Source organism: Puma concolor, chromosome D4, assembly GCF_028749965.1.
Source record: "Puma concolor isolate L17-30 chromosome D4, mPumCon1.1.hap2, whole genome shotgun sequence".
In the NCBI taxonomy this organism is placed as follows: Eukaryota; Metazoa; Chordata; class Mammalia; order Carnivora; family Felidae; genus Puma; species Puma concolor.
In genome coordinates this window covers 20,780,840-20,791,918 of record NC_141679.1, presented here as the reverse complement: position 1 = coordinate 20,791,918, position 11,079 = coordinate 20,780,840, and the positions used below count along the sequence as shown (strand labels likewise).

Here is an 11,079-nt window from a genome sequence, read left to right as displayed (position 1 = left end):
GTGTGTGTGTGTGTGTGTGTGTGTGTGTGCGCGCGCGCACACACACACACATGTGTTGCGGTAGGGGAGGAGAGGAAGAAGACCCAAGTAGGAGAGAAAGAAGGGGCAGCCCAAGAGCGGGAGTGCCTGCTCAAACACATGCTGAAGGGGCTTCATCTCTTCTGTAGGACTGTTTCTGTTTTACCAACCTGCACTCTAAAATTAAGATTCTCTAACCCTCTGCTGTCCAGTACACTAACCACACTCCCACATGTGGCTACTGAGGGCTTGAAATGTGGCTGGTCCAAATGGAGAGGTGCTATTCAGTATAAAAGACTCACCAGATTTCAGACTCAGCATGATGAAGAGAATCTACACTATATCATTAACGTTTACGTTGATCAATGTTAAAATTTAGATATATTGGGGTTCACTAAAATATATTCTTAAAATTAATTTTGCCTGTATTTTAGTACTTTTCAATGTGGCTATGATTTCAATTTAAATCATATTTGTAGTTTACATTATTTTCTATTGGACAGCGCTTCTCTGAATCTTTCAGTCCCTGATGTGTGTGTGTGGGAGGGGGGGGTTTGGAGGGAGGGCTGTGAGTTGCCTTCCACACATGTATAATTCTTTGATCTTAGCGTCCTAATCACCCCAAAACTTCTCACTCGATTACCCCCAGCCTGGGAAGATATGACACTTTTCAGAAAGGACTATCTATGGTTGTCAGTTTCTCCATGTCCCGTAATCCTGCAAAGGAAATATATTTACAAGGCACTTATGCCTGGCAGCTCTCTTATCTTTCTTAAAATATGGGTGAGGGACTGGTTCTGTGATTGAGCACAAAATGAGAGCTGCTCTTTCACACCTTCTTCCGAGCAGGTGGTATTATGAGCCACGCTACTTACACGGTGAGTCCAGAGCCCAAACAGAGAAAGAAAGAAAAGAGAGAGAGAGAGAGAACTCTCTTCACCCAAAAATCCCTGATTTCTCCAGCAATTCTCCAGGAGCAAACAGAGTAGAAACAGACATTTGGTGTTAGCACTACATCATTATCTAAATCCTCTGTAATTACTCTAAAGCTATCGTTAAAGATAAAAAGTGATTATATTATTAATAGTATCTACTTGTATTTGTGTAGCTCTTTATAATTTAAAAAGCATATCGTCAGCTATCATCTGATCTCTTCTGATGACTCCATGACTTAGATGGTTTTATTCCCATGTGCAAATGAGGAGACAGGCTGCATAAACTACACAAGAACAGAAAGCGTTAGCGGCAAGCCATGAGCAGACCTCCAGTCTCGGAACTGACTCTGATTGGTATTTTCCCCTCAGTTCCTCCTATACTAAAGGCTTGGTTGGTTTTGTGTAAAGATACTTTAAAATGTTCTTCACTCTAAACTCTGTAAGATTCTTGACATAAGGACAAATAAACTCTGAGGGGTGGGACAGTGGGTCATACAAATCACCAAAGCCACTTACCATAGCTGTGTCACTTGAAATTAGTTGGTGTCACCCACATTTGTGGATGTGGTATAGCTTTGATCACCAGAATGGGCTAATTGTGAACAAACGGAGGCTCAGAACAGTGGTCCCCAAATAGTGAGCATCAGAATCAACCCCGAGCACCTTTAAAGCACAGGCTTCCTCTCCAGAGTTTTTTGGTTCCATAGCTCTAAGGTGGGCCTGATCATTTGCACTTCTAACTAGTCCCCAAGTAACGCTGACATTGCTGGTCCAGAGGCCACACTTAGAGAACCAAGGCTGTTAGGGTGTTAACCACATGGCAGAAATTCACAGGGAGAGAGGACATGCATGCAATTGTAGTGACAGAAAGAAGTCAATGCAAATGAATGTTTACAAGCTGAGCTGTGTTTCTTTGGAGAAATTTTGGGACCAGAGCACCTCACATTAGTCAATTTCTGAGATACAGGCACTTTACTAAATTGGGTCAAGAGGCTGCAGGAGATAAAGGACAGCAGAAGAGAGAGAGAAAGAGCGAGAGAGAGAGAGAGAGAGAGAGAGGGAGAGAGAGAGAGAGAGAGAAACAGAGGGAGAGAGAGACAGAGAAACAGATTGATTTAAAACAAAGAACCTTTGATAGCCAATTTACCAGAGAGCAAATCAATACCACAGTTTCCTGTTGTACACATATTAAGAATAATTAAACAATAAAAAGGTCATTAGTTAGCTATTTAAATGTTTGCAATGTTTCCCGTATGAAGGGAAATGATCATTCATCATCATGGCTGAAGTCACTTTAAAAGCGGAAATACACAGTCACCCAAATTGGTGGCTCAAGTAGGATCTCTTGCCTCTCCAAATTGTGATTGAGCAGCAGGACTTCAAAAACAGTCTTTCGTATAAAATTGTGAAAGGGTATTATTGTTCAAGGAATGCAGTTAACTAGGGGGTCATTTTCCTATGATGTGTTAAGTAAATAAAATAGATAATCCCACTGTTTCCACTCCTACCCCAGAGCGGGGCAGGGGGATTCCCCATTCTTTCAAAATGTCCCCTCCTATCTTCACTTTTTTCCCCACACTCTCTCATTTGCTTTGTGTATGTAATTCTAAGTAGAACAAAACAAAACAAAAACACCTAGTAGAATGACCCACATGACGGAGCGGCGGCCAAAACTTAAATGACCCGAAGTGCATTACCGAAAACCCTTGCTTTAACAAAATCGCTCCCTTATTTCAAATCTGGAACAAAAGCAGTTTTCAGCCAAATGGATTTTAGGCATTAAGTTGTTCGTAGTGACAGACGGAAACAGTTGGATAATTATAAAGCAATGTGTCACTTCGGAGAGTCATTTTCCATTGAACAGAGAGCGAGAAGTCGGTTTCCCAGGAAGTGCTTTCTGATTCGGTGGTTTTGGGTAAGGAAGTAAAGTGGTACCTGGCTCCTGGTTGTCATGAATACGTACCTGAATACACATTACCCACACTTGCACGGCCTCAGCACAATTTCGCAGTGGGCCTCCTTTTTGCCCGGCTCAGTGAAAAGTTGGAAGGAGGTGCAGCCGTAGAAAGCTATGGCTAGCACATTTTTTTTACGGGTAAAATTTATAGAGTAATGTATCTACTTTTAGCATGACTATTGTTAAACCTGGAGATCAAGCAAAGTGACACTGAGTATATTGCTTTATCAATTGGATTCGTTCGAGTGAAAAATGCTGATCAGGCCATGTCTATCCCTTGGGTGCAGAAACCCTACTTCAACTCTTGAATGGTCGATACATAAAAGTCAAATTCATTATAATTTGTAGCTTTTTTTTTTCTTGAAGAAGCATACAGTTCTCCGTACATCAATATCAACTCTTAAATCCACATTGGATGGAGAGGGTACAGCACAGTAATTCAATCTCTTTACACTTAATATGGTCAGGAAGGGAGAATGAAAACAGCCTCTTGTAAAATGATGGAAAAAACAGGATGCAATCACTCTGAGGGAGCAGTGCAAAGGAGTCATTTTACACCATCCGTTACCAGGGCAACAAAATACAGTGAGCCCTATACATCTAACAGGTGACATTTTAGCTAAGAAATTGCTTCTTTGGTATTTTTTCTGTCTATGAAAAACAATGTTACCAGCGTTTTCACTTGTCATGTACTATAGGGCAACATATTCCTGCTGACAGACCCATAATGGAAAAATCGAGCAGTTAAATAGTATTACAGTCTAACTTTTTGGATACATGTTAATATGCTCTTTAAAGAGATTTCAGACATTTTCAAACACCCTGGAGATTCAAGGGACTGTAAATCTCTGCATACGTGTATGCATTCAACTTGGTTTTCAGATAAGGAAAAAGTACTTAACTGTGTTTCCAGAATGTGGCATAAAGTCCCAGATATACTTTCAAGACAAGTAATTAATATAATTGTCTCATGTCAGGAGGCCCACAACCTTGGCAGACTTAACATTATGTTATGCCCACAGCCCTTATGGAGAAAGAAAAGTAAGAACATGATATTTTCATGGCAGAATAGTCTTTTCAGTTTACCCCAAAGGTGATCTAGTACTGAAAAAGTAGGAATTGGGGAAATTAATTTTTTCAAACGAGACTAGAATCGATTTTACAGGATGTGAAGTAATTGTTTTCTTAACGACTTAGAGGAGATGATCACTCCCCACCCCAGCCCCAAATTCATGCAGTGTGATCATTAGAAAACACGTATTAGTCCTCTCGTAGATTTTGTCTTCTTGCTCATCTAAGGATTCTGTCAACTTCCCCAAAGTTACTCGAGTGCTTCTGGGCTTAGATTCCCAAGGGAACTATTCAAATTTGTGGCTGGGTCATTATTTGCCTTCTCATGACGGTTTTTTTGTTTTGTTTTGTTTTTTGTTTTTTTCCAAAACCACTGATGGACAAAAATAGAAATCAACAGTTAGAAAAGAGCTTAGAGAACACTTAGTTCAAACCTTCCTCTTTACAGCCTAATAAACCAATGACTTAAGAGGGCAGAGTGGTAGAAATGGGACTAGAACCCCGATCTCTCATGCTGGGGCCAGTTTCAGTTGTGGTGTTGGTGTCCTCAGGTATTACTGCATCCCCAACATCCAGGCTGCCACAAAAACCACCCATCCGGCCACAAATTTCCAGTCACTCTGAATTTTCATTATGCATATGACATTCTCTATGCATATCGTAGGAAGCTTTAATAAACATGGGACCTTAATTGGAAAAATACGGATAATTTTATTTATCCCAAGTATGAATCAGAGAATTTCTTAAGGCAATTGCTTGGACATTTTATGTCACTTACCTACCTACCCACTTACACAAACACACACATGCGTGCACACACACCCCACACACGCTTTGACCCTTCTTTGCCTCCTTTTGTCTGAGTTTCTCCTTGATATGCCTGGCCTCTCTCCTTGTTAAAATATTTCTAACTCCTTTACATATCCATGGGCATTTCAGAACTACTCACAATAGCCCAGAGGTGGAAACAATCCAAATATCCACTGACAAAATAGATAAACGTGATACATACATGCAGCAGAATATTATTCAGTACTTAAAAAGAAAGAAAATCCTGTCACACGTACAACATGGATGAATCTTAAGAACATTGTGCTAAGTGAAATAAGCCAGTCACAAAGGACAAATACGTATGATTGCACTTCCACGGGGCATCTAAAGTAGTCAAATTCGTAGGAACAGAAAGTGGCATGGTGGTTACCAGGGGCTGGGAGGAGGGAAGAAACGGAGCAGTTTAATGGGTGTACAAGTTTGAGATGGGCAAAATGAAGAAGTTCTGGAGATCTGTTTCACAACAATGTGAATGCCCTTAACCCTACTGAACTCTACACTTACAAATGGTTAAGATGGTGGGATGCCTGGGTGGCTCAGTGGGTTAAGTGTCCGACTTGGGCTCAGATCATGCTCTCATAGATCGTGAGTTCCAGCCCTGCGTTGAGCCCTGTGTCGGGCCCTGTGCTGACAACTCAGAGCCTGGACCCTGCTTCGGAGTCTGTGTCTCCCTCTCTCTCCCTTTCTCCCCCGCCTGTGCTGTCTCTCTCTAAAATAAATAAATGTTAAAAAAAAATTTTTTTTAATGGTTAACATGGTGCTCTAGACTGAATGTGTCCCTTCAAAATCCATATGTTGAAATACTGCCCCCCGATATGACAGTATTAGGAGATGGGGCTTTTGGGAGGTAATCTGGTCATGAGGGTGGAGTCCCCCATGCATGAGATTAGTGTCCTTAGAAAGAAGATTCTAGAGAGCACCCTCACCCCTTCTGCCACGTGAGGATAGAGCAGGAAGCTGGGGTTCTGCAACCCAAAGGGGTCTTCACCAAACTAACACTTCCAGCCTCCAAGGCTGAGAAATAGATGTCTGCCATTTATAAGCCACCCATTCTATGGTAATTTTGTTACGGCAGCCCGAACAGACTAAGACAGATGGTATATTTTATGTTATGTGGGGTTTTTTTTATTGCAATGAAAAAAGAAAGAAAAAAAAGATATTTCTGATTCCTTGATACAAGTATGCTGGTTTATATATGTCACTTCCCATTTGAGCTCAATAACTGGGCAGTTTAGTTATGATAGGTGACAAATTGCCACATAATTATCATAAAGACTTGACTTTGAACAGGAACTTTCCTACTTCTGTCTGTCCCCTAATGGTGTTTAGTCATACCTTCACTTGAGCACTCAAGTCTGTTGTATTTATAACTGTCACCCCCCCCCCCCCCCCCCGCCAGACCCATGATTGTGGACTCCTGGCAGGCTGGGACTGTGCTGTATTCAATTTTGTATCCCAGAAGGCTGGACATGTAGCAGTTGCTCAATAAATATTTGAGTAAGATATTGCAGTAATTGAAAAAATTAGAAATAAAGTACAAAGATAAAAGGAATCTGTAGTGTTTTTAAGTGATTTTCCATGCTGTGTTTCTATCATTGTCTGGCAGATCCTTTTCTGATTCATGTACATGTGTTTAAAGTGGCCAACCTAATATAGAAATCTAAGTCTGCCCTGGGCAGTGTGAATCCCCATGCTATAGGACTATAGCAATCTTCAGTGTTGATGGAATCCATAGGGTTAATGATTTCTGCTCCCTGGGTTCTAAGATCTCCCTGGAAGTGGTGGCTTCTGGGTCAGTATCTGTCCTGTTTAGAATCACACATTATTATGGGAGACAGAATTGACAAGCTCCAGAACAATATGCTGAGTTAAAAGAAAGACATAATAAGGTATGGCAAATAAATGCCAAGTGATTTTCCCCCAGGGTTATAACCAAGAATCCAGGAGACAAGAATTTGTGTTTCTCGAATTTTAAATCATGTCATCGATTTAACTTCTTGTTTTTAATACCTGATATAGAAGGTTTAAGTAGTTTCAAATTTTTAGTTAAAAATGAATGATTTCATTAAAACAAACAAAAACAGGCAAAGTAAACTAAAACAACAACAAAAAGATTTTGCTGAGAGATCTTCCCTAAATGGGATGTGGGAAAGAAAAATGTAAAAGCTAAAATGGTTGCTATCAAGTTATATATTCATATTTTTATAATATATATTTATTCATTAAACTAAAAGTTATAAGTATCAGGAATGATTTTATATATTTGTATTCATTTGGCATATATGGTTTTTTGACCTGCTCCATTTCTGATCTGGGCCGGTTCACCCCTCCTTAGGCAACCTGGTGGTCCCCTGCTCCCAGGAGGTCACCATATTGATGCCAAACTTGGTGCGGACATCCAACAGGCATAGCGCACCAAAGCCCAGGACTCCTGGGCTCAAGCGATCCTCCTGCCTCAGCGCCCCAGGAGCTGGGGCCACCGTGCCTGGCACCTTTAGTATATACACTTTTTTTTAATGCATTATTTTTGATATTAAACATATGGCCTTCATGTGTCATTATAAATTCCTTATAAACATCACTTGTCATAGCTATAATATTCCATTAGTTGGGTAGATTAAAATCTCTTTAATCCATAGTCTATTATTGCCTGTTTAGGTTTATTTTTATATTTCTCCTATTAAAAATGATGCTGTAGCTAGGTATGAGACTTGTTATTTCATTCTGATTTTCTGATAGCACGTAGAAGCTATATATCCATCACATATAATTAAATCTATTAACACTTTCCTTTGGGATGACTTTCATTGATTCTAAACTTGGAAATCCCTCCACATTTCCAGAACTATAAGAACTATACGTGCCTTTTCACTATAATTTCTTTTTAATAGTTGGAGTTATTTTTTTCTTTTACTCCCTAAACTATCTGTAACATTTTATGCATCCCTTCAGGTCTGTATTCAGATAATCCCTTTTCCCCTAAATACATAACAAATTTTTCAATAATTGCTTATTGAATAATCATTTTTTCCTATTGATTTGTGACATCACCTTCTACATATATTAGATACTAGCACACCCTAGGGTCTTTTTCTGAGTAAAACAGCTGTACTCTGGATGGCCTCAACTTGTGCACTCTAGTGGAAAGCAATACCTTGGATCTCAGGTCTGCATTTTTTAATTTTTATTTTTTCGAGGTATAATTGTCTCATAATCCTCTCAGGGTTCTTGTGAGTAATTAGAGATAAAATATTCATTGCATATTCTTAATATAAAAGATGTAACATGAAAATGTGATCTATACAATAGCAACAGTAAAACCTGGGATGAATGTAGGTAAATATGACCACAGTTAATATGAATGCCAGATTGTTAATATAGTAGGGAGGGTGGGGAACCATTCAACCTATTATTTTTCAAACTTTTTTAGGTTTCTCGAATGAGAGTCATTAGAGGGTAAAAAGTGCTGTAGTCAGAGAGGGAGATAATGCAAAAAGAAGGCAGTAACTCACAGGATACAAATCAATTTCTATAAAAGTATGGTAATTGATTTTCTGACTTTTCTATTTGGGGGGAGGGAAAGATAACAATATTAATGGAGAAAAAATTAGAGCAAAAGAAAGGCTATAATCTTTAAATTGTATGTTGGCAAAAATACTGTATTTTTTGTCAGTAAGTCAATAAAAATATTTTTCATGTTGATATTTTTAAAACTATTACTATTTTTTTTAAAGTAATCTCTACACCCGTGGGACTCAAACTCACGACCGTGAGATTAACAGTCACATGCTCTACCAACTGAGCCAACCAGGTACCCCTTTGTGTTGACATTTTAATTTTAGTAAAATATATGAAAGATGCAACCTTTACTTTTAACTTTCGTAAAAATACATAATTTCAGTTAGTCATGTCAATGATCATAAAGAACAAATAATGATTATTTAAAGTTAGACTAACGTTTCTCTCCCTGTGCCACTTTCTTTTCTGTCCGATTTCAACTGCTTAAAAAAAAATCTGTACCATATTAGAATACAACTACAGATGGATCACTACCTAGTGACTTCTTTAATGACCTTAACACTGTTGCCACTTGCCTCGTTCTCATCCATCCCCTACTCTGCCAGTGGAGTGATTTTATAATCCACAGATCAGTCACTATTGCATTCATTCAGGGGAATAAAGTCCAAACACTTTGGCTTTATGTATAACCTGACCAGTGGCGACTTCACCTATGTCTCCAGTTCCTAACAGGCTTCTGCTCTACACGTTCTGAAAACTTCATGTTCTGAGGACAGGTCTTTTCAAAGCCTGTGTGCCTTTGCCTGCCTTTCCACCTGGACTGCTGTTCTGCAAACCTGTGTTCCTGGAGAACTGCTGATAAGTTATAATTTTTTTTTAAAGTCATCTAATAGTACATTAGAAATAGACATAAGCAAAGAAAAATCAGCCTTGCCAAATAAGCTGAACCCAAAGTACAAGGACAGTGAAAAGAAAAAAAAAAAAGTCAAGTCAGCTGAACCCCAACTGGCATTTACAAGATTAACAATATGGTTTGCAGTGCGCTTGGAAGGAAATCAACCCGCTTTAAAATAATTAAGTGCTGCCATCAAGGAAGGACTATGCAGGTGCCAAATAAGGTTGTCTGGGACACCAAATCCCTCCCTATCTCACAATGGCATAAAAATAGAAAGAACTTGAAGAAGTGGAGCCTAACAGTGTTCGTGGTACTCTCATGCTGACTGAAGGAAGGCTAAGATAAAAATGTAGATGGAGGAAAGACAGCAAACAAAATGAAGAGATACAGGTTATATTTTTAAATTCTCGTACTTAAATCCAAGAATTTCTTCAGTACTGTTTTATTCTCCCTCGGACGCTGATCAAGTCAGTATGGGCAATAAATCCTGTGCTCAACATCCACATTGCTTTACCGCGTTTCCAAAAAGCCAGTATCAACAGGAAGGAAAAAGCTTGCTCTGCTGGTAGAAGAAAGGATAGCAGCTTGTTGGCCTGGCCTTACCAATGCCCAGAGGAGTTGGGTCCACGCAGCAACATAAGTGTAATAGAATCAAATGCTACTGCCTCGCTCTTTATGGCCAGCTTGAGAGCCATTTGCTCTCTGAAATTTTTAAATGTTTCTCTGATTCTTACAGACAGGTTTAATTGCTTCTTACATTTGTCTGCAACACTTTTTATATACCCACAAGGTAATATTTTGCATTATATATTAAAAAAAGACTATCTGAATTCCTTAAGGGGATGTCTAGAGCGTCATCTTTTGTAGTTCCAATGCCTTGAATATAGTCTGCATTAGAACAATGTGTTTTTAATTGAATCGTCAGATTATGCTATGAATCCACAAGTTGCTAAATCGTGCTCCACCCCTTTATTCTTCAAGTTGATTTCAATGGTTTCATGAAGCTCTTCTTTGCCTACAGCCTGTGACCAATGACCTTCTTTCTCTGAACTCCCATTGAATGTATTCTTAGCATCATATAGTTTAGAGCTTAATTATTTCTCACATAGTTATTCTCACTTCCTCAGTAGATAATTGGATTCGTGAAGGCATTAATCACATTTTATCCTAAGAAATGTCTAGCACAATACTGACATCTGAGAGGTATTCAGTAAATATTTGTCGATTGCTGTACTCAGGTCAATGTCTTAGTCTTCACCCAATATATTAATATCTGATATATGAACTTTAACAATAATGGTAACAACAAACTGCCTGTACATCAAAGTCAGATATTATGGAATTTTGAATTGCTTCCTCTCCTGGCATCATGATTAAGAGCAATAATCCGAAACTAGACTGACATTGATATGAATCATCTTCTGCCCTTTGCTACTTATATGACCTTGAATTTAATCTCTTTAAATACTAGTTTTCTCAGGTGTAAAATAAGGATAATAAAAGTAACCACAGAAAGAAATATTGCATAGATTAATAAAGATAATGCATATGAGGCACATAGGCAATGCCTAGCACATAATAATTGCTTCAGGGTAGATATTATTATTATTATTATTATTATTACATTATAATTTTAAGAAAAATAAATCATCAACCCAGCAAACTTGAAACAAACTTTAGATTGCTTACAATGTTTTTCATTTAAAATCTTTTTCCCCCTAGAAAAACACACGTGAGTGAACAATGTAAGGCAACTGAAAATAGAAGGATATTTATATTTGTAAAAAATTACACAAAGAAGGTAACATCAGAGAAAATGGTGACCTAAGGAATTTTAAAAGTTTACCTCTTCA

General features: G+C 38.6%; 1 pseudogene; it reads right to left on the bottom strand.

Moving 5' to 3' along the window:
- Nucleotides 1-7,084: 7,084 nt before the first annotated feature.
- On the bottom strand, nt 7,085-7,196 carry LOC147574749 (signal recognition particle RNA; annotated as a pseudogene).
- Nucleotides 7,197-11,079: the final 3,883 nt, after the last annotated feature.